The sequence below is a fragment of the Peromyscus eremicus genome, chromosome 1, assembly GCF_949786415.1.
Source record: "Peromyscus eremicus chromosome 1, PerEre_H2_v1, whole genome shotgun sequence".
Taxonomy (NCBI): domain Eukaryota; kingdom Metazoa; phylum Chordata; class Mammalia; order Rodentia; family Cricetidae; genus Peromyscus; species Peromyscus eremicus.
The window spans coordinates 143,043,096-143,070,586 of record NC_081416.1 but is presented as its reverse complement, the minus strand read 5'-3'; the positions used below and the strand labels follow the sequence as shown (position 1 = coordinate 143,070,586).

Below are 27,491 nucleotides of genomic sequence, written 5' to 3'. Positions count from 1 at the left end.
GAACTCAGCCATCAGATTCTTAAGCTTGCAAGTCTAAAAATTAGAAAAACGGTACAAAATACCGTCCTCTAGTGTTAGTCTCTCAGGCATCTGTGGAATCAGTGTCACAGCAGGGTGCCTCCCTGACTTTCCAGCTGTCCTCTCTGTCCTTCCCATTGGGTGTCTAAGTTATGGTTTTTGATGTGGTTCACTTAGCAGCAACTGCTAGAGAAGTGAATTAGGGGTCTGTTCTTCTAGAATATATATACCTTAGTAAAAGGGGATTTATTATATTTGCTTCCACGTTAGGGGCCAGATAGTCACTGTCTGTATGCTTTTTTTTTATCATGTTGTTTTACATCCTGAAACTGTTGAATTCTTTTTTTTTAAATTTATTTATTATGTATACAGTGTTCTGTCTGCATGTATGCCTGCAGACCAGAAGAGGGTGCCAGATCTTGTTACAGATGGTTGTGAACCACCATGTGGTTGCCGGGAATTGAACTCAGGTCCTCTGGAATAGCAGCCAGATGCTCTTAACCGCTGAGCTATCTCTCCAGCCTTTGAATTCTTTTAATAACTCTTAACAGTGTTTTTTATGCAACTAGGGATTTTCTCCTTGTCATCTGCATGTGTTGACAGTGTTGTTAGGTACCTGTGCTGTGGGATAATGCATTTGTACACTGGTTTAATAAAATGCTGATTGGCCAGTAGCCAGGCAAGAAGTATAGGTGGGATAAGCAGACAAGGAGAATTCTGGGAAGAGGAAGGCTGAGTGAGGTGACGCCAGCCCGCCATCCAGGGAGCAGCATGTAATGGCACATAGGTAAAGCCACAGAAAACATGGCGACATATAGATGAACAGAAATGGGGCTGAATTTAAGTGTAAGAGCTAGTCAGTCATAAGCCTGAGCTAATGGCTGAGCAGTTATAATTAATATTAAGCCTCTGTGTGATTATTTTATAAAAAGGACTGTGGGTGAGAGATTTGTCCCGACTGCCAGCCGGCTGGGGACACTGAAAAACTTCAGCTATATACCTGAATGTTTGTAATTGTTGTGGCCTCAGACATGCCGTCATCCTCTTGCCTCAGCCTTCTGAATGATGGGGATGACCAGCAAGTGCCACCATGTGTGGCCGGCCGTTCCTTTCGGTAATCGTTTTTTGTCTTCAAGCCCCTTTTTCTGTATATCAGCATAGTAGCCACTTCCATTCTTTTTGGGTTTTGCTTTGCTTGTTGTGTCTGCTATTTTTGTGACAGGGTCTCTGTAATGTAACCTTGGCAGACCTGGCACTTGCTGTGCCGACCAGGCTGGCCTTGAATTCGTAGGGGTCCGCCCGCTTCTGCCTTCTGAGTCCTAGGGTTAAAGGCTCATGCCACCATGCCTGTTCGGGGTATCCTTTTCCATTCTTTTGTTTCATTTCCTTTGTGTCTTTAAATTTAAAATGTGTGTCTCACGGACAGTAAATAGTTGGCTCCTGTGGATTCCTTTTTGTTTTTTAACCATTGTGTACATCTCTGCCTTTCAGTTTGAGCATCTTGTCCATTTACATTTAATGCAAATTAGGTACATTCTATGATTTATTTCAGCTGTCTTACTACTTGTTCTCTTGATCAGGAGAAATGGTTAAAAGGAGCCTTGTAACACAGGTGTTGGCCTGGTTGCAAATGACCTAATATAAGGTTTCCAGAACACTTCAAACACAGCATTTGTATTTGTGAAATTAAAAAAAAAATTTTTTAAGGCTTCTCTGTATGTGGTCCCAAAAAAACCAAAATGTGCTCTGCGTTTGGGCGGGTGGCAGGGGTCAGTGGTGGTGAGCCTGGCAGAAACTCATTGTTCATCTCCCTAGTTGCTCCACAGCCAACTTTATTATGATTGCTTCTCCACGCCTGGCTGTGCAGGCAGAAATGGTGGATACTGAACTTGAGTTTCCAGTGTCTGTGATTTGTCTTCACATCTCAGATATTCTCCTGGCCACACTTGTCAAACTCTCTACTTTGCATTTCCCAAGCTCATGGAGGGATTTTGTTCCACAGAGAAGGAAAATCGAGAGTCAGAAAGCACTGAGTTCCATTTCTAAATGTGATTGATTGCTTGTGAGACCTTATTCTGACTAGGACACTTGGATATTCACAGTTAAGAGATGGAGGCATGCTTAATTGCCCTTTTAGTAGCCATGTATAGGATTTTGGTGATTATCAGAAGTTATTATCATTAAAAACTTACTAAGGGATTTAAATGACATCACAGTGAGGTTCCCAGTGTGCACCTGACATGATTATAATTGATTGGTAAAACTCCAGATGACAGAGATGTAGGGAGTTATATCTGCACTGTGAATAAAGTTAATTGTCTTTTTTGGGTGAGATTCTCAGAAAATATCCAGGACAGGAGTGAAGTTCTATTGTGCTGGTTAGTTTGCCAACTTGACACACCTAGAATCACCTGAGAAGGGAGTCTCAGTGAGAGGTTGTCAGGGTCAAGCTGTGGACACGTCTGTGGAGGACTGTCGTGGTTGTTAATTGATGTGGGAAGACCTAGCCTATTGTGGGTGGCACCATTCCCTAGGCAAGGGATCCTGAACAATATACAGATAGGCAGCTGGCTGAGAGCAAGCAGGCAAGGGTCCGTGCGTTTCTTCTGTCTCTGCTCTTGACCGTGGACACGATGCTTTCAGTTCTTGATTTGATTTCCCAGAAACAACAGTTGACTGTTGGCTGGAATTAGAAGCCAGTGGGCCCTTTCTTCGCTAAGTTTCTTTTTTGCCAGGGTATCCGTCCTAGCAACAGAAATGAATCTAGAACACCTGCCCAGGGTCATATACATTCAGGACTTAAGCCTGGCTCATTGCTATTTTAGCATTCTATCTATACAGGAAGTAGTGTTTCTATTTCAGTAACCTTCACAGCAAATGATGTTCATGGTGTGGGAAATCTTGAACTTCAGCTGGTGACTCTGGAGTGAGTGAGGGCTCCCTTCCTGTGTACCTGTGATTGAACCTCCCTTTCTGTCCAGGGCCTTACATGCTGCTCCTGCACCACTAAACTACAGCTCTTCTATTTGAAAGCTTTTTTATTTATTTATTTTTTTTGTTACCGGCAACAAATCATGAACCAGACTCTACAAAAGCAGGGAGCTGTAAAGCCGAGTCACCCCTCGGCTCACTGGGGGTCAGCTACCTTCAGAGATTGTTGGCTGTGAGCACATCTGTACATGGGAATCTCAGAGGCTGTCCTACACACCAGACTCAGAAGGATTCTGTCTTGTTTGCTTTGATCACAGGAGTAGAGGGTGTTTGAGCCAGGGTTCTCTAGAAAAACAGAACAAATAGGATATACACGGATGTGTGTGTGTGGATGGGTGGGGGGCAGACAGAAGCAGAGTGAGATCTAGCTTCAGGAGTTGCTTCACACACCTGCGGAGACTAGCAAGTCCAAATTCTGCAGAGCAGGCCAATAGGGAAGAGTTGATACTGCAGTCTGAGACCAGAGACCATTTGGAAGCAAAATCCCCTCTTTTTTAGGGGGCAGGTGTCAGTGTTCTTTTCTCTTAAGACCTTTAACTCATTGGATGAAACCTATGTAAATTAGGGTAGTCTGCTTTACTGACCTTAATATTTATCTTATTTAAAAGTGTCATCATAGCTACGTCCAGACTAGAATTTGACTTTGACCGTGAACTTCCTAGATAGTTGTTGCAGGGGTAATCCTCGGTATTTTAATAACTTGTGTTTTAGAGAACTGCTACCTCCTACAGAGATCGGGTCGGTGTTCCTTTTTTTGTGGGAGTATGCTGAGTCGCTGGTCTTCGGGAATCTAGCTGAGAAGAAAGGACACTAATAAGGTCCGTTCCCCAGAAACAGGAGCCATGCACACAAGCTGTGAGAAGTTGCAAACCCCCACTTCCCGTCCCACTTCTCTTGCTATACCGTCCTCTCCGGTCACCCCCTCTTCCCCTTTCCTAGCTCATGTGTTCTGTTGCTCTCAGCAGCCCCTCCTTCACTTTTTGTTTTAGGGTTTCTCTGTAGAGCCCTGGCTGTCCTGGAACTCACTCTGCAGACCAGGCTGGCCTCAAACTCACAGATCTGCCTGGCCCTGCCTCCTGAGTGACGGCATTAAAAGGTGCACCACCACACCCGACTCCCCTTCACTTCTTTTGTCCTGTCTCATGGGCCCCTTTCTAGTCTTCTGGGTTCTCCCCACACTTATTCTCATTTAAACACACGTACAACCTTTAGAAGCTAGGATATTCGTATGGGAGAGATCGTGTGGGGTTCGTGTTTCTGAGTCTGGGTTACCTAACTTACTGTAAGGCTTTGCAATTGCTCACAGCAGTTGTGGTTGCCTGCACAAGGCCTGGACGAGATCAAGCCAGTCAGCATTCTAACTTAGAGTGAGAGGGGTTCATAAACCCCCACTCCTAACTGAGGAGCTATGGACAGGTGATGGCTTCTAGGGGGAAAGTCATTTTGCTTTAAGGGTGTGGCTCCTGGTATGTGGACCATGCTCCAGTAGATGCCCCCACACTCAGGAGTGTGGGGGCAGCTCAAGTTGGGGTCAGTTAAAACAAAGCAAAACAAGAAGGGGGGGGCAAGAAGGTGAGAGTGGAAATTGGGGGGAGGACTGGAGGTGAGTGTAATAAAAAAAACACATTGTATGAAATTCTCAAAGAACAAGAAAGGAATTTGCAGCTCCATTTTCCTGCAAATTTTACACTATTTATTTTTCTTTATGACTGAGTAAAATGCCGTTGTGTATCTCTACCACATTTTTATTATGTTTTACCCTGTAAATGGATGACATCTGGGTTAATTCCATGCCCTGGCTATTGTGAAGAGTTGCAATAAATGTGGATGTGCAAGTATCTCTTGTAGGATATGGAGTAGAGTACTAGCTACTCCCACCAGCTGTAAGTAAGGGGTCTTTCCCCACATCCTCAGTGGCATTTGTTACAATATTTTCAAGTTTATCTTTGATTCTGGTATGTGCACCTGAGTGTAGGTGCTTGCAGAGGCCAGAAGAGTGTGTTGGATCCCCTGGAACTAAAGTTATAGGTGGTTGTGGTTTGGCTGACAGGGGAGTTGAGAACTGAACTGGGGTTTTGTGCAGGAGCTCTGTGCTCTTATCCAGAGTCATCTCGGGAACCCATCATTTTTTTTCCTTGATGGTAGCCATTCCGACTGGAATGAGATGGCATTTCAAAGTAGCTTTAATTCGCATTTTTATGATGGCTAAAGGTACTAAATTCTTTTAAAAATATTTTTTGAGAACTGTCTTCATTTTATTCATCCATTTATTAACAGGCAGGATCTTTGTGTGGGTGTTTAATTTTAACAGTTGTGCTAGTTTTTGTTCACTTGACCATCAAGCTTGAACATATGGAAAGAGGGAATCTTGGTTGAGGAATTGCCTCCATTCTTGGCCCGTGGGCATGTCTGTGAGACATTTCCTTGATTGTTCACTCTTGAGCCCAGTCCACTGAGGGGCCATCTCTGGGCATTCTGGGCTATATAAGAAAACAGGCTGAGTAAGCCACAGAGAACAAGCCAGTGAGCAGAATTACCCTCTGGTCTCTGCTTCAGTTCCTGTCTCCAGATTCCTGCCTTGACCTCTACCAGTGACTGATCAGTACCTGGAAGTGTGAGCTTGTATAAACCTCCTCCCCAAGTCGTTTTTAGTCATGGTGTTTATCACAGCAATAGAAAGCATGATAAGACAACATATATATTCTAGATAATAATGACATGTAGCTATCAAAGACTTTCACCCACCCATTCTGTAGGTTGTCTGTTCACACTTATCATTTCTTTCGTGCAAAATGCTTTTAATTTGTTGTAAAACCACTTGTTAATTCTTACAGCTGTACTTTGATGCTGAAGCATTTTCCCCGATGTCTGTACGTAGTTCTGTTTTTATTTTGTTGTCTGTCCATCCTCTGTCCCCATCCCAGACAGGGTTTCTCTGTCTGTTTACCCTGGCTGGCTGAACTTTGTAGACCAGGCTGGCTTTGAACTCACAGAGATCCTCCTGCCTCTGCCTCTCAAGTGCTAGGATTAAAGGCGTGTACCACCATGCCTGGCTCACAATTCTAGTTTGAAATTAAGATCTTTGATTGAGTTTGCTTTTTGTGCAGAGTGACGATAAGGACCTGATTTTCTTCTGCTGCAGGTGGCTGTCCAGTTTTGCCAGCCTTGTTTATAGAAAAGCTGCCTAAAAAATTCTCATCATCAATGTATTGAACTTTATGTAGACCCAAATGTTACTTTTAAGTTAATTCTCTCTGGGATTACTCATTGCCTTAACACTGTCTCACATGAGGGATTTTTTTTTTTTGCTTTTGGTAGTGACATCAGCAGTTTGTTGAGCCCTGGACTATTAGAAACCACTTCCTTCCCAGGGCTAGGGCTGGCACTCCTTGGTAAATTTAGAAATGAAAGAGGAAATTCGAGTGAAAGGCTGAAAAGTTTGGCATGGTAAAACTTTAAACCTTGCAGTAGCTCCTCACTTCAGTCTCCAGACACTCCCCCCCCCCACCCCAAGGAAACAAAAGAAAAGTTAGGTTTCTAAAAAGTAAGTAAAATGGAAAGGCAAATAGCTTGCCCTGGAAACAGGTTTGCAGCAGTCCTGCCAAAGTTAGTGCCATTAGTCCGGTGAATGGCTTCATGAGTGGGTGAAGAGGATTCAAAGCAGAGCAGCAGCCAGCCCATGCCAGCCAGTCGTTAAAAATGGGGGGGGGGGGGCCGCAAGCAAAAACTGGCTGCTGTATGGGAATGTGCTCGTCATAGCGTAAGAGAAATGCAAATTAAAGAGCAGTTATTATAAGCAGTGATAAAAGCTAAATAGAGGATTCTGGCTGCTTTTTCGACAAGGTGGTTTTAATTCCTTGTATAAATACCAAGTAGTGGAATTGTTGGGTCTTATGGTAGACCTATTTTTAATTTCTTGAGGAACTTCCATACTTTTCCATAGTGACTGTACCAGCTCACCACCATCTAAGGAGTCTCATGTCTATATCCTTCGCCATCATTTTTCTTTTTAATAATAGTCATTCCCATTGGGGAGAGGGGATCCCCTCATTGTGGTTTCGATTTATATTTCCCTGGTGATTAGTGATGTTATTAGTATAACTTCTTTTGAGAAATGCCCATTTGTCTGTTGTCTAAATGTCCTGTGTCCATTTAAATATGGGATTATTTGCTCTTCTGTTGTTACATTGCTTGAGTCCCTTACAGTCTATATTAACCACTTGTCAGGCACGTAGTTTGCAGTGTTTTCTTTCATTAGATACCGTTCCTCTTATTAAAGCGTAAGCGTGACAGTGATCTATGTCTCTCTTGCCTGTTGGTCCGTGTGAGAGTACACCTGGCCTGGATTCACTTTCTTCTTTAAAGGTAGTCATGTGATGTAAGAATCCTTCCTGTGCTGTGTCACAAGTGACCTGAGAATACAGGACACAGTGGAGGTTTCCCCATGGGTGTTCTCTTTCTTAGGTTTCTCTGTGTGCGGGTTTGGGAAGGGCGAGGATTTGCATGAACTTTGTGAAGGACGTGTTCTCTGCTTTTATCCTGATAGATGGCTAGATACCTGGACATGGTTATGGTGAAGGCCAGTAGGGAGCCAGCTGGGTGATTAGGATTAGGATTCACCTAAAAACCAACAACATCAAGACCCTCTTCCTCTGGGTCCCTTCCTTTCGGCTCATTGTTGAGGGTAGAGGTGCACTGTGGCTGTTGTAGGGTTGGCATCTCTGGGACAGACTCTTGTGAGCTCCCATTGACACCTAAGGATAAAGGCCTCTGTGTTCTGTGAGGTCTGTGGCGTTCTCAGTGCCTGTGAGATGAAGACACTGAGGCTGATGGACATTTTCAACCCAAACAGTGTGAGGGCAAGGAACCTTGGTAGGTATTTGGGAGTAGGGTGTGGAATAGGTGGGGGTGCCAGGGCCTATTCCTGGACCACAGACAGGTTATTGATGACCTCAGGGAATCCTGGGTGGAAGCTGACCCAGGACCATGGAGGGCCGAAGCTCCTTGTAGCCATGCCTACAGAAAAGAGGCTGGCTGAGGATGTGAAAGGCTGGACTGTCACATAAGACTGTGTGCCCTTTCTGGGTAAGAGGAAGGACAAGACAAAAAGAAAGGGCGTATACGGGTGGTGTCATTGCCCAAGGAAGGTGAATTTTTTTTTCGTTTGCTTTCTAGTACTATGATAAACATCATAACTAAAAGCAACTGGGGGGGGGAGGGGTTTATTTGACCCCTTCATTTCCTGTCACAGTCTATCATTGGGGGCAATCAGGGCAAGAACTCAGGGTAGGAATATGGAGGCAGGAACTGAAGCAAAAGCCAGAAAGGAATGCTATTTACAGCTTTCGCCCCATGGCTTTCTCAGGCTACTTTCTTTTATTTTAGTTTTGAGACAGACATAGTCCTGGCTGTCCTGGAATTCACTCTGTAGTCTAGGCTAGCCTTGAACTCACAGAGATCCACTTGCTTTCTTATACCATTCAGTATCACCTGCCCAGGAGTGATACCACAATCAGTGGGATGGACCCTTCTACATCAGTCAGTAATTCAGAAAATGCCCAAAAGACTTGCCTACGGGCTGTCTGATGGAGGCATCGTCTCAATTAAGCTTCCTCTTTCCAGATGACTCTAGCTTGTGTCAAGTTGACAGAAAGTTAACCAGGACATGAGTCAAGTAGTGGTTGCTTGCTTTGTAGCAAGACCTGTAGTTTTGCTTGCTACTTTGGGGGAACTGTGAGGGTAGCGAGGGAGAAGTGAGGACTGGGGAGTATTGATCGTGGGTAGAACGGAATCCTTAGTTAGCTGTGTACTCCAGGAGCTTGCAGATACACGGCCTGTTAATGACAGGCAACAGGCAGTTCTTTTCTCTTTGAGTAGCAGAAAACTGGAGAAGACATGCCTTGTAACCGTAGTGATGAGCACTGGGGGTACTTTGTTATGCTCTCAAGGCGGCGCCTGGTGGTGAGTGTATGCCTGCTCTTCTGAGCTGAGCCGCTCCCCTGTAGCTGCGTCTGAGCATGCGCACTCAGGCTGACACAGGCTGTTTCCCGAGTCAAGGTTATGGAGATGGCCCATGGGTGAAAGGGAGCCCTGGGAACCCATGCTGCTGCTGGAGTTGCTCACTGGGTGGCTGTAGCAGTCTACTTGATGCCTCGAGGCTCAGCTTCTGCTTTTTGTAAATGGAGACTACCCAGCAGTCTGTTCTGGACCCCGGCAGCGCCCTGTCTGTGGTGTGACTGCCCTCCCAAACACCAGAGACTACCACGGGAGGAGGAACGGTTCTAGTGTTAGAATAAAATGAGTTGGATGTGTTTTACTCTTTTCTCTCTTCAGTATGCTGTGTTCTATGACGGAATGCCACAGTCACAAGGAAACATCCAGTAGTTAGTAATTCATGCTCTCTGGATCCCACACTGTGGCGGAAGCCAGGACCCCCACAGGCAGACTTGCCAATCATCTAAGCATCTGCTAAATGGGTCAGCCACTGGAGTTTTGCTAGTGTTTTCTTTCTGAGATCCGCTGGGAGCATTGTGAACTGCAGGAACATAGCTTTAAAGCCCTGCTATGGCTGGGTCTGGCATGGCAGGACAAAAGGATACATACCACTGGGGGAGCCAGAGAAGACCCTGTTCGCTGCATGAGGGATTAACTCTGTCCTGTGGAATACTGCTGTCCCCTCCCCCATTTTGACTTTTCGAGACAAGGTCTCGGTGTATCCCTGGCTGTCCTAGAACTCACTCTGTAGACCAGGCTGGCCTTGAACTCATGGAGATCCACCTGCCTCTGCCTCCTGAATGCTGGGATTCAAGGTGTGCAGCACCACTGCCTGGCTTTTTCCTTTCCTTTCCTTTTCTTTTCTTTTCTTTTCTCTCTCTCTCTCTCTCTCTCTCTCTCTCTCTCTCTCGCTTTTCTTTTATAGCTTTTATTGATTCTTTATGGATTTCACATCATACATTTTGATCCCACTTTTCTCCCTGTCCCCTTGCGTCTGCCCTCTGCCCTGGTGACCTCCCCCAAAACAAAACCAAGTTTAAAAACAACCAAACCAAACAACAACAAAAACAAACGACAGGGAAAGAAGAAGGAGGAGGAGGAGGAGGAGGAGGAGGAGGAGGAGGAGGAGAAGGATAAGGATAAGGATAAGGATTTTGTTGTGGAAGCTGTAGTGTGTTGAGTCACACACTTTACCCTTTAGTCCATTCATCTTTATTTCCAAGTGTTCATTGCCATGAATCTTTGGTCTGGCTCAAGGCCTCTGGTTTCTGCCACACCACCTATAATGGGCTCTCACTGGGGCTCCTCCCAGACATCCCGGAGTTGTTCGGTGTTGTGGAGATCCTGCTGTTTTGAATCTCTAGGTTCATCCCCTTCACATGCATCCCAACTGTTCATAGATGGGGTGGATGTTGGGTTGAGCCAACTCGTAGCCCTGGTTCTGGACCTGGGTGGTAGCTGGGTTGGTCAGCTAGATAGCTTTCCCTCATCTTCATGATCCAGGCAAGCTCTCCAGCACTGCCTCGGCTAGCTCACCCAATGCAGCCTACAGCAAAGAGTGAGGCCAGTTCTCCTGCTCTGAGACCCTCAGCTCTGGGTCCCCCTCACTCATATTGTTTTGCCCAGTCAAGGTGCAAGGCCCTATCCTGATTGCTGCAGAGGGCATAGGACTGGGGGAGGAGGTCAGCTGTCCTGCTTTCACGCCCTCAGGGCTAGCTCACCTGGGACCCTGACAACAGGTCAGCTCTAGTGTGCTGTCCTGGTGGGGTGCAGGGCCCACTCTCTTGTGTGCTGTAGAGGAGGACTAGTTCTCTCACTCTCATTATCCCGGGGCCAGCTTTCTCACCTGCTCAAGTAGCAAGTTCGGAAGAGGGGGTATCTTTCTCTTTTCTTAACCAGTACTTTTTTTATGTAAATCTTTGGAATTAGTCCTAGCCTATAAAATAGATAAAGACAGAGGCTCAGGAGATGGCTCAGTGAGTAAAAGTGCTTGCTGGGCAAGCCTGATGAGTTCCCTGGATCCATGTCAAAAGCCAGCTGTGGGGCAGGGTCGGGTGGGGCTGGGTATGTAATCCACTCATTCCTACTTGCGGATGGGCGGCAAAATGGAGGTGGAGACAGGAAGATTAGCTGAAAACCTGTGAGCCAGCCAATGCGGTGTTAGCAATGCGGAGATAGAAATGGGAGACAGCCAATGCGGTGTTAGCAATGCGGAGATAGAAATGGGGAGACAGCCAATGCGGTGTTAGCAATGCGGAGATAGAAATGGGGAGACAGCCAATGCGGTGTTAGCAATGCGATGATAGAAGCAGGAGACAGCCAATGCGGTGTTAGCAATGTGGAGATAGAAATGGGAGACAGCCAATGTGGTGTTAGCAATGCAGAGCTAGGAATGAGAGACCGCCAATGTGGTGTTAGCAGTGTGATGATAGAAATGGGAGACAGCTTCAACAAGTGGAGATGAGAGCTGACTCTGGAAAGTTGTTTTCTGATTTCCACATTCGTGTCTTTTAACCACCCCCCCCCCCAACACACACACTGAATGAATGAATGAAAATAGACAAAGGGAGATTTGTACTTGTTGCCATGGTGAGCATGCCTAAATTCCATGGAACATGGATTGGATAACACAGCTGTGGGCAGAGAAAGCTACTGAAGATGCACGCTGGAGAGTGACATGGTCAGAATGATGCATTACAGAGCGGAAATAAAAGGAAGAATGGGGGTCTGGAGTGATCCAGACTGCTTAAGGCTGTACGGTGCAGTGTCAAGAAGCCTAATGCAGGAGTGTCAGAGGGCAGAGACCACTGCGTCATGGGAGTGGCGGTGGTGACTGCCAGCTGAGGATGAGGGCCAGCGTTGTGTGGTGTGGGGACGTGTACTCCAGAAACTAAAACCTGCTGTGCACCCTCTGTTTCAAATTGCCCCATTGTTGTAATATTTCAAGCCAAATTGATTTTGTTGTTGTTGAAGCAGTTACCTCTGTGATAGAAGTGGCAGCCAGTGGCCCTTGCTAATTTGACTTAGTCGGATTTAACCATTTTAGCACATGGGAAAGGAACAATTCAGTAAGATGTTGTAAAGGTGATTTCTTATGCATGTGAACAGGCTATACACAAACACTGGAAGTTTCTGCTTTTCTGAGAAAGGCTATGATTAGCATGTAGAAGAGGAAGAAAATCAGCTGCCACCTTGTGCATGTTAGCAGAAAGATGTCATCATTTATCTTTGCTTGTGTGCTCTAGTTAGGCAAGCAAACTAGTTCATTTGTTTTGTAAATTATCTCAGGAAGTACTACGTTTCATCATGGCATTCAAACTTAATTTGTTTCTGTTGGTCTCCCTCTCCATTCCTTTCCCCACAATCTCTCCGCCTGGCTTCCGGGTAGTTTCCTTTCTGCTTCTATGTCTCCTGTGACCTGTTGGCTTCCCTACTTCCTCAACAACACCTCTTTCCCCTTCCTGGGGTCTCGTTCTAGTTTCATAGCCTGTCCCCACACTCAGGCCCACACCCATGCACAGCCTTTTTAAAAGATGTATTTTCACCTTCCGTGTATGATTGTTTTGCTTGCACAAATGGAAGCACATCACACACGTACAGTGCCCTCAACGGCCGGAGGACCTGACATTGATCTACAGTGCCTGTCTGGTCACCCTTTAAAATCGATCTCTTTGGCTGGTTTTCCGATGGGAGCCTGTGTCTCCTGGGGCTGCTGTCCGACTGAGGATATACCTAGTCTCACTGTTTTCTTTCTCCCCTCTTAGTCTCCTAGCACTGCCCCAGCCAACAGGTTGAACCTCAGTCTGGCTGTTCTGGTTTTCACTCTTTTTGTGCAGGTTCAGCCCAGGAGTTTTTGTATTTCAGTTTTTGAGACAATGTCTTGCTAAGTTACCTGGGCTGGCTTTAAAATTACTCTGTAACCTACACAGGGCTTGAAACTGGGATTCTCCTGCTGCAGGCTCTTCAGTAGCTTGGGCTACAGGCCTGTGTCACGAGGCTGGACCTCAGTAGTTTTTTTTTTTTGTTGTTTTTTTTTTTTTTTTTTTTTTTTTTTTTTTGTTGTTGTTGTTGTTGTTTTGTAAGCCTGGAGTTGTCCAAGGACAGCTTGTCTGAACATGTGAGCATCTGCGTTCTCAGCTGTCTGTCTGCCTCAGGTTGCCCAGATACAGGGAAAATGATCAAGTCATAATCATTTGGTTAAAAAAAAAATGTGTTTAATTATTCACTGTTCTTTGTTTCACAATGAGGTTAACTGTTAAAGTTTGCAAAAGTAATTTCATTTCTTCCTTGGGTACTGACATTATGGGTTCCAGGGTGGCTCGCAGGGCTGGTGAGTTTGAGAGCTGGAGTATGGTAAACGTTGGGCTTTGAGCATAGTGTGCAGCCTCAGGGTTGGATGGAACTGCCCGAAGCTGCATTTCATATGTTGGTGTAAGCACTCTCGGGAGACATCTCGTTTAGGGTGTGGCTTGTGTTTCTCCACTAGGCCTGCCTGCCTCACTCACAGCCCTCCAGATCTACAGGAGGAGCCGGGGTGGAGGAGAACTGCGGGACTCTTCATTTTGTGCTGCTGGCAGCTCCTGTGGATTGGCCTGCTCTTCTAGCTTTGCCCCGCCTCTTCCCTGACCCATAGGCCTGGGCCAGTTCTGTCCACTAACTCGGGCCTTGACCCCACAAGTCCAGTTGCTCAGCCCTCAACAGACACACACTATCTAGCACAGATGTGTGTGTCTGTGTGTCTGTGACTTGTGATTGTGACTGTGTTGCTCTATGCCCAGGGCTGTCCCTTGAGCTGTTGGCCTCTGAGCATCACTCTGCTTATCTTATCAGTATACTGGGATGACCCCACCGTGGGTGTGGCTATGAGAATGGGTTTGTGAGAACATGACTCCTAGGAGTGGTCAGTGGGGACACGCAGAGAGAAGATGCTCAGCAGCCGTGACACCTCCAGCCTGCTGAACACTCACGTCCCTTTCTGGAGGCACACTGAGAAACTCAGCCTCCTCTCTACCCGTGATACCCTGGTGCCTGGTGCCTTCTGAGGCTCACCTGTGGTCCCTTCATCAGTCAGTGAAGTGAAGTGAACACGGGGTGTGCAGCTCCAGACTCAAACTACTGTGGATCTCGCACAGAATGCTGATAGCTTGTTCTGTGCAGACTACCATCTGGCCTCCCTGAGAGGCTCTCCTGAGACATGAATACTTAGTGATTAACTTGGAAAATCACTGAAAAGATACTTAGAACACTTTATAACATAAATGAAGTTGTGACTTATTAAAACACAGGTCCAATACCATATTTAAATTCGTTTTTGTAACTTAGGAAGTGTAGGATTTAGAAACAAATGTGAGCATGGAACTGCTGCCGATAGGATGCAGTCAAAGCAGTAAAGCATCCTTAATACCACATAATCACGTAAACCACAAAAGGGCCCGAGGAGGCGAGAGCACCTATAGCTTGGACAGGCAGAGTGCCAGGCTTCACATGTCATGCCCGAGCAGGTGGTTGCTTCCTATAGCAGCATGCCTTTTCTGGATTGAGCACGTGTTGTTTTCCTAACTAGCAAAATGCTATTGCATGTTCTTTTTACCTGACAACCCAAGGGCACCTGGACCCTGCCTGGGTGACTCTCTGTGTGTGTTTGTGAGGACTGTCATACAGAATACTAGAGATCAGTGGGAACTTATCTTCTCGCCATTCTGGAGGCTGGAAGTCAGAGGTCAAGGCAGCGGGAAGGAGTGTTTTGATTCAGGCCTTTAACGCTGACTTGCAGGTGGCCACCTTCGTGCACCGTCCTAACATGGACTTTCTGATTCTCTCTGTTCACACATGATGTGCTGCTTTGCCCGGACCCAAGGGGTAGACATTTATGTGTCTGGTTCTGTCATTAAACTGTCAGCTGCTTGTTGGTAGCACCATCAGGAATAAGAGTTGTTCCAAATATGTGCACTTTTACTGTGGGACGTTCATATTGTGGCATCCATGCTGGCTAGTTGTATGTCAACGGCACATGCTAGTCATCTGAGAGGAGACAATCTCAACTGAGAAACTGCCTCTGTAAGATGAAACTGTAAGCAAGCCCGTGGGGCATTTTCTTCTTGGCCTGTTAGATCGTGGCCAAAGGGAATCTTGGCTTGTAAACAATTTCCAGACTTAAGCCAGTTTATAGACTCCCTTGAAAGAAGGGACGGCCAGGTTCCTCTGAGAAAGGACCTTGATAAAATACCTTTAAAGTTTTGTTTTGTTTTGTTTTGTTTTGTTTTTCGAGACAGGGTTTCTCTGTGTAGCTTTGTGCCTTTTCCTGGAACTCACTTGGTAGCCCAGGCTGGCCTCGAACTCACAGAGATCCGCCTGGCTCTGCTCCCGAGTGCTGGGATTAAAGGCGTGCACCACCACAGCCCGGCCCTTTAAAGTTTTATTAGCCTTTCTGCAGTCCTTCCCCAGAGGGACCTATGACCTTTTGCAAGGATAACTGTACACAGGGGAAAGGGAACAGTCAAACTTTCCAGGGTCTATTAGATTCTGGTTCAGAATTGATGCTGATTCCAGGAGATCCCAAGAGACACTGGGGCCCTCCAGTGAAAGTCGGGGCTTCTGGAGGCCAGGTGATTAATGGAGTTTTGGCTGAAGTCCACCTCACGGTAGATCCAATGGGTCTCTGCACGCATCCTGTGGTTATTCCCAGCCCCAAGATGTATAGTTGGGATAGATATACTTGGAAATTGGCAGAGTTCTCACATTGGCTCCCTGGCCTGGGGAGTGAGGGCTATATGGTTGAAAACGCTAAATGGAAGTCTTTAAGTTGCCTCTGCCAAGGAAAATGGTGAATCCAAAACAGCATCGCATCCCTGGAGGAATTGGAGAAATGAGTGCCAGCATCAGGACTTTTGGGAAGATGCAGGTGTGGTGGTTCCCATCACATCTCCTTTAACTCTCCTATCTGGCCTGTGCGGAAGACAGATGGACCTGGAGAATGACAGTTGACTATTGAAAACTCAATTAGGTAGTGACTCATTGTAGCGGCTGTGCCAGATGTGATGTCCTTACATGAGCAGACTAACACATCTTCTGGTACATGGTATGCAGCTGTTGATCAAGCAAATGTCGTTTTTTTCAGTACTTGCCATAAGGACCACCAGAAGCAATTTGCTTTCAGTTGGTAAGGCCAGCAGTACACCTTTACAGTTTTACCTCTAGGATATATTCACTCTCCTCCCCGGTGTCATAACTTAGTAAGAGGGAATCTTGGTCATTGTAGCTAGAATTTTTCTCTCCAGGTCCCGACAAGCCCCGGCAGTCCCATAGCCCACTTATAAAGTAAACATACCGACGCTTATATTATTTAAACTGCTCGGCCATTAGCTCAGGCCTACCATTCTCTAGCTCTTACTCACTCTTATACTCAGCCCATTTCTGTTAATCTATATGTTGCCACATGTTCCGTGGCTTTACCTGCTGCATTTACATCATGCTCCCTGAACGGCAGGCTGGAGTCTCCTTCTCCCCGCCTTCCTGTTCTCCCCATTCTCCTCTCTGCTAGTCCTGCCTATGCTTCCTGCCTGGCTACTGGCCAATCAATGTTTTATTTATCAATCAATCATTCACAGCAGGTCATCTGTCTCTTTCACAAGATATCACATTGGTGCACTATATTAAAGACATTATGCTGATTGGACCAAGTGAATAGGAGGTAGAAACCACTTTGAACTTATTGGTAGCACATATGTATGTCAGAGGATGGGAAATAAATTCAACCAAAATTCAAGGGCCTTCTGCCTCAGTGGAATTCCTAGGAGTCCACTGGTGTGGGGCATGCAGAGATTTTCCTTCTAAGGTGAAGGAAAAGTTATTGCACCTGGCCCCTCCCACCACCAAGAAAGAAGCACAAAGTTTAGACAGAACATTTCTCACTTGGATGTGTTACTCTGGCTCATATATAGCATGGGACTTCTAAAGCTGCTGGCTTTGAGTGGGGCCTGGAACAGGAGAAGGCTCTTCAACAGGTCCAGGCTACTGTGCAGGCTGCTCTGCCACTTGGACCTTGTGATCTAGCAGACCCTATGGTACTTGGGGTGTCAATGGTAGATAGGGATGCTGTTTGGAGCCTTTGGCAGGCCCTATAGGTGAATCCCAGAAGAGACCTTTGGGATTTTGGAGCAAGGCTGTAGTTGGAATTTTCTTTGGGCCTCCAACCAGCTCCCAAATAAAGACAGGAAGACTTATCATTAATTATGAATGTTCAGCTTTAGCTTTGTCCCACTTTAATTTAACCTGTTTCTATTTATCTATGTTTTGCCTTGGGGCTTTTACCTTTCTTTCATTCTCTATGTCCTACTTTCCTGCTTCCTCTGTGTCTGGCTGGCTGGCCCTTGATGTCTCTCTGTCATCTCCTTTTCTTTCTTCTTCAGCCTATACCTCCTCCTATTTATTCTCCCTAAATTCCTCCTCCTCCTTACTCTCCCTGCCTGAAGTCTCACCTATACCTCCTTCCTTGTTATTGGCCATTCAGCTTTTTATTAGACCAGTCAGGTGCCTTAGGCAGGCAAGGTGAAACAGCAACACATCTTTACATAGTTAAACATTCTGCAACACAAGGTTGTACAGTCATCTGCAGACAATTATTCTCCCTTTGAGAGACACCCCTTGGCCCGCTATTGGGCTTTAGTGGAAACTGAACATTGGACAGTGGGTTACCAAGTTACCATGCGACCTGAGCTGGGTGTTATCTGACCCATGACATCATTTTACAGCAGCAATCCATTATCAAATGGAAGTGATACATATATATGATCGGGCCGGAACAGATCTTGATGTGAAGAAGTTTTGATGCAGAATATTTGTACACTGTGAAAATGTGGTTTTGCCAAGATGCCTTCTGATTGGTTTAATTAAGAGCTGAATGGCCAATAGCTGGGCAAGATGTATAGGTGGATTTTCAGGGAGAGAAAGGAGGAGGAATCTAGGTGTGCAGGAGAAGTGAGGAGACATGGAGAGGAAACAGAAGGTGCAGGATGGAAGAGAGGTAAAAAGCCATTTGATAGAATGTAGACTAATATAAATGGATTAATTTAAGTTGTAAGAGCTAGTTAGGAACAAGCCTAAGCTACAGGGTGAGCTTTCATAATTAAAGTCTCTGTGTCATTATTTGGGAGCTGGCTGGGATAGAAAAAGACTCATTACAAAGTTTCCCGATGCCTATGGCTTCTACTCTTGTTACAATGCCATCTGCTGCCAAGAATGCACCTATAGGTTCATGGAGTGTTCCCTATGATCAGTTGACTGAGGAAGAGAAGACTAGAACCTCGTTTACTGATGATTCTGCACGTTAAGGAGGCACCACCCAGAAGTGGACAGCTGCAGCATTCTAGTCCCTTTCAGGGACAACCCTGATACTGACAAAGGGAAATCTTCACGGTGGGCAGAACTTCAGGCAGTACACATGATTATACATTTTTGGGGGAAGGAGAAATGGCCAGATACACAATTGTTCCCTAGTTCATGGGCTGTAACCAGTGGATTTTCTGGATGGTCAGGGAATTGGAAAATTGGTGAGAAAGTCATCTGGGACAGAAGTATGTGGATAGATCTCTCCATATGGGGGGGAAGGATGTGAAGATACTTGTGTCCCATGTAAATGCTCATCAAAAGGTGACTTCAGCTGAGGAGTAGTTCAGTAATCACGTAGATAGGATGACCTGTTTGGTGAACAGTCATCCTCTTTCCCCATCCATCCCTGTCATTGCTCAATGGGCCTATGCACAAAGTGGCCATGGTGGCAGAGATGGGGGTCTTGCCTGGGCTCGACAGCATGACTGCCACTTACCAAGCCTGACCTGGCTACAGATGCTACTAGGTGCCCAATCTGCCAACAGCAGAGACCATCACTGAGCCCCAGATATGGCACCATTCCCTAGGGTGACCAGCCAGGAACCTGGTAGCAGGTTGGCTACATTTGACCACTTCATAGAAAGGACAGTGCTTTGTCTTTACCGAACTAGATATTCTGGTTATGGATTTGCCTTTTCTGTACATAATGCTTCTGCCAAAACCACCACCCATGAATTTACAGAATGCCTTATCCACCATCATGGCATTCCACACAGTATGGCTTCTGACCAAGGAACTCACTTCACAGCCAGAGACGTGTGACAGTGGGCCCACAATCATGGAATGTGCTGGTCTTACCATGTCCCCCACCATTCTGAAGCCGCTGGCATCATAGAAGGATGTAATGGCCTTTTGAAGACATAGTTACAGCACCAATTAGATGGTAACAGTCTGTAGAGCTGGAGTGGCATTCTCGAGAAGTGTTACATGCTTTGAATCTGCATCCAGTGTATGGTACGGTTTCTCCCATAGCCAGGATCCGTATGTCCAGGAATCAAGGATTGCAAAAGGGAATAGTTCCACTCACTGTCATCCCTAGTGACCCAGTAGGAAAATTTTTGCTTCCTGTTTTGCGATCTCAACTTCTGCTGGCGTAGACGTTTTGGTTCCAGAAGAGGGAGCACTCCTGCCTGGAGCCACAATATTCCTTTGAACTGGAATGGTCTTCTGCCATCCTTAGGTCATTAGGCTAAGAAAGAATAACAGTGTTAGGAGGAGTGATTGATCTGTAGCACCAAGGGGAAATTGAATTGCCTCTCCACCATGGCAATCCAGAAGAATGTCTGGAGTGAAGGAGATCATCTCTTGGTGCTGCTGTGTCCTGTGATTAATCAATGGGAAACTACAAATTCCTAATCCAGACAGGATGACAATGGGCACAGACCCTTCAGGAATGAAGGTGTGGGTCACTCCTCCAGGAAAAGAGCCTAGACCTGCTGAGATGCCTGCAAAGAGGAGGAAATACAGAATGGGTGGTAGAGGAAGGTAGTTATAAATACCAGCTAAGACCACATGACCAGTTACAGACCCAAGGATTATAATTGACATGAGTGTTGGTTTCGTTAAGGATGTGTTTGTACAGTTATTTGTGTTTCCTTTTCTTGATTTCTTTATCATGTAATGTAACATCAATTGAGAGACTATCAGTGGCTATCATGTTTAAGTTTGAGATACCAAAAAAATATCCCTCAAGGGACATTGCTACCTGTTCTAAATTTCTAAAATGTTTGCCATTGTACAAGGGATAGTTATATCATGTTAAGTATGATTATGACCTGGTTATTGTTTTTATTTGGAAATTAAGCATGACATAAGGAGATACGATTGTCTGTCAGGTTGACAGGGGGTGGCCTTGTGATGGTTGTTCTTCTTTGTCAGCTTGACTACGTACGTCTGGAATTAACTAAAACCCAAGCAGCTGGGCACACCGATGAGGGGTTGTTCTTAGTTAAATCATTCGAAGTGGGAAGACCCACTTCTAATCCAGGTCTTTGAGGTGGGAAGATCCGCCTTTAATCTGGACGGCACCTTCTGCTGTATAAAGGACGTGGAAGAAGGAAGCTGGCTGTCTCGGAAGGACACAAGAGACACTGTGTGAGAGTTAGAGGAGAATAAGCAGGACTAGCAAGGTGGAGCTCTCAGCAGCTGCTGGGAGGAGGAGACTGACCAGAGGCAGAGAGGAAGCTGTGCTTTCGGAATTAAAGTTCAAGAAAGCAGACGAACTCAGCGATGGAGACTGGAGATTGTATACATGGTGGGGGCGGGGACGGGGGGCAGGAGCAGGGAGGATGAGTCATTCAGAGAGCGTGAGAATACCCAGAGTGCTCATGCAGACTGGCTTAAAATTTTGGCCAGTGTTCACAGAAGGGAAATTTCGAGACCAGAGAAAGTTCTGCTTCAGGCAGGCTTAGCAGTCAGGGTCTGTAAGCATTAAAGATTGGGCTTCTGGGGCTAATTGTATATGCCATTGACAGGATTTTTAAAAAATCATGTAAGAGTAGATTTTTTAAAAAGAAAAAAAATCTATGAAATATCCGTGCTTTGCCAGGAGGAGACAGCTTTTCCTTGATGGGCCTCCGCCTTTTTGAACGGCACTTTCAGTTTTGAGGAGGGCTGCCTGTGATGCTCTTACACACCATTTCCAATTCTAAGGAGGTGGAGTTGTGATATTTACTCCTTCCTTGAAGTCAGTGTGTTGCCAGGGCGACAGGCTGCCTCCCAGGCTGCTGGCTAGCAGACCTGCTGTCAATCTCCAGTTTGGAGTTGTTCATTTTCTTGGTTCTCTTCCCAATTCTGTCCATTTTTGCTGTGGTGTTTGGACTAGATGCAGACAGAGTTAGGATTGTTCTGGCTTTGGGGTCTTGCTCCTTCCTTTATAATGTAGGGCCACTGTCTAGCCACAGTAATGTCCTTTTCTGCAGGCCAGGGCCCAGAGCCACCCCAGCTGCCATTTGACTAGTTCTTACCGGTTTTCTTCTTCCTGTTCTCCTTTCACCTAGGAGATCCATCTAATTATCTTTGTCTTTTTTAGAGTGTTTATAGTTAATGTAATTATTGATATGTTTAGATTTAGATCTAGTCTTTATTGTTGTTGCTGTGATTATTATTATGATGATGATGATGCCAGGGTCTCATTTTGTAGCCCTCACTGGCTTGCTGCTTGCTATGTAGATCAGGCTGACTTCAAACTCACAGAGACCCGGAGACTCACCTCCCTGTGCCTCTGGAGTGCTGGAGTTAAAGGTGTGCACCACCACATCTGGCTGCACAGCCTTTCCTTAATTCTTCTTTGTTTCTTTACTCTCATTGCCTGCTGTGTGTTGTTGGTTAGTTCATTCTGTTGCCCAGCATTTAGGTCAGGGCTTTGAGCGTACTAAGCACTCTGGGTCACGGAGCTACACCATCGGCCCTGTTTCTGCCTTCTTTTAGAATTTGAACAGTTTGTAGTATTCCATTTTAGTTTATCCCAAACTGTGTCTGTTTAATAGTTATTTCCGCTCTCTCCCACCCCCACATTCTGTTTTGGGGTGGTGATGCTGGGTGTTAAACCCAGGACTTTGCATTGAAGGAAAACAGTCTACCACCGAGCTAAATCTTGAGTTACGTTGTTCACACTGTTCAGCCTTCTTTTAGTGGATGCTGTAAAAACTACCAAGTACATGCCTATTAGCTTGTTGTAGTCTGTTAGGACCAGTATTTCTCTACTCTGTCACAGAATGTGGAAATCTTACCACTGTATAGGCTTGCTTTCCCCCTGTTAATTAGGGTTTCCTTTGTGACTTCTTAATCTCAATAGAGTAATTGAAAAACAGACTCAGAAGGACGATCTAACCATTTTATTAGAGTTCACGAAAAAGCAACAGGGCAGACAAGCTGTAAATCTTGGCAGTTGGCAGGGAGAAGAGAGATGGAAAAAAAATTCTTTTTGAGTTAGGGTCAGCAATGGATGTATACAAACAGCTGTTAAAGAAAACTTGCTTAGGATTTTGGCTGGTGTTCAAAGAAGAGATAGACAGGAGAAAAGGAAATGTCACAACTCAGAAAGATGAGCAGCCGTAGCAGAGAAGATCTGCAAGCAACTACCCTGAAGGGGGGCGGGGAGCTTCTGGGTTATGTAAGTACCTTAACCCATGAAGGGGATGATTATTCTTTCCATGACCTCATCATGTCTTTAGGTGAACCAGCAAATCTGGCCAGGTGATTGACATGTCCAATTGGATTAACATTTTTTTAAGGGGTTGGGGTTGCTAGAGAGATGGCTCAGCAGTTAAAAGCACTGGCTGCTCTTCCACAGGACCCAGGTTCAATTCCTAGCACCTACATGGCAGCTCACACTTGTCTGTGACTCCTGTGCTAGGGCTCTCACACACTCACACACTCACACAGATATACATGGAGGCAAAACACCAATGAACATAAAAATAAAAAAAAAAAACCACCAGGTTCTCTCTACATAGTGCTGGCTATACTAGAACTCACTGTGGAGGAGAGGCTGACTTTGAACTCGCAGAGATCTGTGTGCCTCTGCCTCCTGAGTGTTGGGATTAAAGGCATGTGCTACCATGCCTAGCCGTTGGAGTAACTCTTAAGGGATGAGTTGGACCCAGTAGTGGAGCAAGGGAAGGCTATTTAGTAGGCCTGAGTGCCTGAGATCAGTTGTAATTAAGCACTAGAGTTACAACAGCTTAACCTCTGCACATCATGGGAGGTCTCATCAGTCAGTCAGCCTTTGTAGACACAGCTTCTTTCCAGGAACTCTCATTCACAGGACATTGACCACAGTATTTGACTATCCTTTTTAGCCCATATAGCCTCATTGACTTTGGTTTCCAAGCATGGTTATTGAACAGCCAGAAGCTTAGTTTCCCCACTATTGACAAATGAATCAAGAGATGGGGTCCAAAGCTGATCGTGAGGGTCCATCTTTAGCTGTGTCAAGGCTGTGTGTTTAACTATCTGACACTCCCTTAAGTTATAGTTATTTTATATAGCTTATATAATTGCATATAAATATTATTTGCAGTTACACTTATTGCATACTTATATGGGCTACACCTTAGTGATAGAGTATGACCTTAGCCTATGCAGACCCTAGGTTTGATCATTAGCACCAATATAAATAAGTCAATGCTATGTATTTATATAATTGCCGTTTATATAGACCCGATATTATAGTAGACTGGGTGCTGGCTGTCAGTTCCTATAGTAACGGAAGAGATTGGCAGGCAGTGAATGAGTTATCTTTCAGACAAAATTAGTAATCATAACACTACTAAATACACTGGACAATGGCAGCTGGCTATGTTATAGCCAGAGTGTTGCCTATGGTGAAGGTCAGTGGGCTGGTGGGCTCTTCACCTGGGGGTAACACTTAATATGGTTATGCTGAGTTTCTTTGTGTGCTATTTCCTGTCATGTGATTTGTCCAGTGTGAAGGAATATAGTCTAGTTTAGGCTGTGTACAGTCCTGAGGGATCAGGGTTGGCCACTGTGCGTACAGTTCCCAGTTGTGCGGTCTCTGGTTTGCAGATGGGGCTGTTCACATAAGAGCGGTCCTGGTTTGTCTAAGTTCAGTTCAGATCTAAGGCCTGGGTCACAGAGTAGGGGCTGAAACTCTGGGGGGGGGGGGTCAGGTTATAGCAGTCTAAGGCTAGCCATTTGGGGTTCTGGACTTTGCTACATTTTGGCCTTCCCTCCACAAATGTCAGGTAATTTTGTAATTTTGTCTTTCAACCACCAAACATTTAATTTTTGTTTATTTATCTGTCTGTCTGTCTATCTATCTATCTTGGTTTTTTGAGGCAAGGTTTCTCTGTGTAGCCTTGGCTGTCCTGGAACTAAGGACACTCTGTAGACCAGGCTGTCCTCAAACTCAGAGGGAGATCCACCTGTCTCTGCCTCCCTCCCTCCCTCCCTCCAAGTGCTGGGATTAAAGGCATGCACCACTACCTGACTTTAATTTTTATTTTAAAAATTTATTGTTACTTTTAAGTGTATGAGTGTTTTGCTTAGGTGTATGTCTCCACACCCCTTGCGTGCCTGGCGCCTGTGGAGGCCAGAAGAGGGCATCGAATCCTCTGGAACTGGTGTCATAAATGGTTGTGAGCTGCCATAACCTTGGTGAGAGTCGAACCCTGGTCCTTTGGAAGAACAACAAGTGCGCTTAACTGTGGAGCCATCTCTTCAGCGCCACTAAACAAATTTAAAAGAGTTGTAGAGAAATAACACTCCTGGTTACTCATGCCTTGCATTTATTTCATTCTCTGTGACTCAACTTGTCATCTGTATCCTCTCTCTTCAGTCCGAGGAACTTCCGGTCACCTCTTGTATTCTTTAGTTCTCCTTCATTGAGTCACAGAATGATGGTTCTGACTGTAATGGAGGATTCGGATAGATACAGTTTATCTTTCAGACTTTAAAATCCTGCTGCTGGGCTGAAGGGTAAGGTGTAGAGAGAGTAGAGTGTCTCCTTAGCACTCGTGAGTCCCTGGGCTTGAAGCGCAGCAGCAAAGTGACCTGTTCTCTCTGGCTGCCCGGGTGCTTCATTAGGGAATTTTCAGGTTTTTAACATAGTGTCTTTTAGTTCTGAAGTTTCCATTGTGTTCTTTTTACTTTGGTTTGTTTGCTTGTTGTTCACCTTGAACTTTTTCATTTGGTTTGAGAGTGTTAAAATTATTGTATCTTTTCACGTTTGATGGTTTGAAGTCAGGTGGGAGTTCTGACTTGTTGGCAATATATATATATATATATATATATATATATATATATCAAAAATATGGGAAAATTGATGTAATTATAAAATATATATTTAATGAAAAAAATATATAAAATATATGGGAAAATTGATGTAATTATAAAATATATATTTAATGAAAATATAATTACATCAGCTTTCCCCTTCCCTTCCTCCAGCTCTCTCAAGTACCCCTTAACTCTTTCCATGTCCCCCATTACTCTCAAATTGATAACCTCTTTTTCTTGATTATCACTGTTACATATATATATATGTATATGTATGCATAAATATATGAATACATACAACCCGATGAGTCTGTTTTTCTTTCTGTGTGTCTGTGGTTTCAGGGCTGACCACTTGGTGCTAGATAACCAGTTAGAAGGCTTACCCCTAGGAGAGGCTAATTCTACCTCTCTTGGCAGTTCTTTGTCTAGGGGTGGGACCTGGAAAAGGGCACGAGGGCCACATGCTCACGGACAGCACTGGAGAAACCAGGAGTATTACAGGCGAAGGCTTTTCTCTTCAATGGAAGGGATTTACCTGTTCTCCACACAGAAGGCTGGAGCGGATGTTGTTAATAGCCTGGTGATCTTTGCTATGCTGTAGAACCAGACTTCACTTGAATCCCCCAGACTCCCGAGCATTGTTTCCTAGTCAGTGGAGCTCCTTCTTATGAAAGTGATTCCATGTACTTTGCAAAAGAGTTTACTGTTGTGCTTATTACAAACCTTTCCTACCTAGACAGTTATGCTGAGCATTGTTCTCAGTCAATAGAACATGCCAAAGAAATGTACTTTGCAAAGGAATTTTACTGTAGCCATACCTTAAGCTTTGTTGTATTAATTGCCACAAGGAAACCTTTTTCCAAAGTAGTACTGTGCTTAAATATGTCAAAAAATAAACCACTTAGGTCAGTCTAGAAGTCTGAACCAGCCTGCTGAGTCTCGTTGAACCTGATTTCCTCCTTAGCTCTTGTGGGTCATTTCCGTGCAGGCTGTAGCATTTGTGGGGACCCCAACAGGGGTCCCCTTGAGATTTTACCCACTTTTGCCTTAGCATGTTTATTGATATTGCCATTGTTCAAGTCTTGTGTATGCAGCCGTTTCAACAAGAGACTGTTTTACAGATTTTAGGAATTATGCTGGACTAGCAAAGGGACAGTAGTAGATTTTCTTCTAAGATTCGTGACCTCAGTAGCCCCAGGAAATTGGCTACGAGTTCTTTATGTGCCGAATAGCTTGAATGGAAACTGGACATTTTGGATATTGTAGTATGAGACTTTGAGTCTTACTTAAGCCATTGGAGGATGTTGCTGGTTTCACTTTATTAGGCACACAGCCCGTCATTTCCGGGTCATGGCTCCATATCAGTCCCACTTCTCAGTTTGTGCTGTGGCATTTGACCTGTCCTCCGCCGTGTGTTACACATGACTATAGAAGACCTAACTTGGGTCTCAGTGGTTAAGAGCACTGGCTGGTCTTCCAAAGGACCTGAGTTCAGTTCCCAGCAACCACATGGTGGCTCACAACCATCTATAATGAGATCTAGCGCCCTCTTTTGGACTGCAGGCATGCATGCAGACAAATCACTGTATACATAATAAATAAATAAATCTTAAAAAAAAAAAAAGAAGAAGAAGACCTGACTTTGGTCTTTTAAGTGAGCAGTCTTAGCTCAATACTTGTGCTGTTTGAGGTTAAGTCTGGAATTTCAAGAGCAGCTTTGTGGACTCTGTTCCTCACTACAATAGCTTGGGACTTGCTAGATCTCTGGAACTTCCTTTTTCAGTTTTTCATCTTGGGATGTAACTCTGACCCTTGAGAGGACACAGGGCAGCATGCTAACTTTAACTTCCACGCTGCCATTTTGTTCAGAGGCTTCTGTTTAGTACTTCTTTTGCTTCATTTGCTGTTACTTCCTTCTTAGAACACAGCCTGTCCTGTGACTCCATCTGGGGACAGAGCCCCAGGTCTTCATATCTCCCCTCTAGGAGAGTGGACTATCTTCCTACCCGCCACCCATCCTGCTGGGGTCAGAACACATTCAGTGGGAGGCAGGGTACATGCACTGCCTCTGCCTTTTGTAGCTGGCATAGAGGGTTTGTGTTATAGGCCTGCGTTTCTCTGCCTCTCTTTTTTTTTTTTTTTTTTTTTTTTGTGGTTTTTCGAGACAGGGTTTCTCTGTGTAGCTTTGCGCCTTTCCTGGAACTCGCTTTGGAGACCAGGCTGGCCTTGAGCTCACAGAGATCCGCCTGGCTCTGCCTCCCGAGTGCTGGGATTAAAGGCGTGCACCACCACCGCCCGGCCTCTCTGCCTCTCTGTACTAGCTCTGGTGTCTATACTTTTCTCTCCAACAGCCACCTCCC

At 45.3% G+C, this 27,491-nt stretch overlaps 1 protein-coding gene across 1 annotated transcript in view; it reads left to right on the top strand.

Annotated features, from left to right (window-relative positions):
- Positions 1 to 27,491, top strand: part of Cyfip1 (cytoplasmic FMR1 interacting protein 1) — a 93,557-nt gene that overhangs the window by 5,074 nt on the left and 60,992 nt on the right.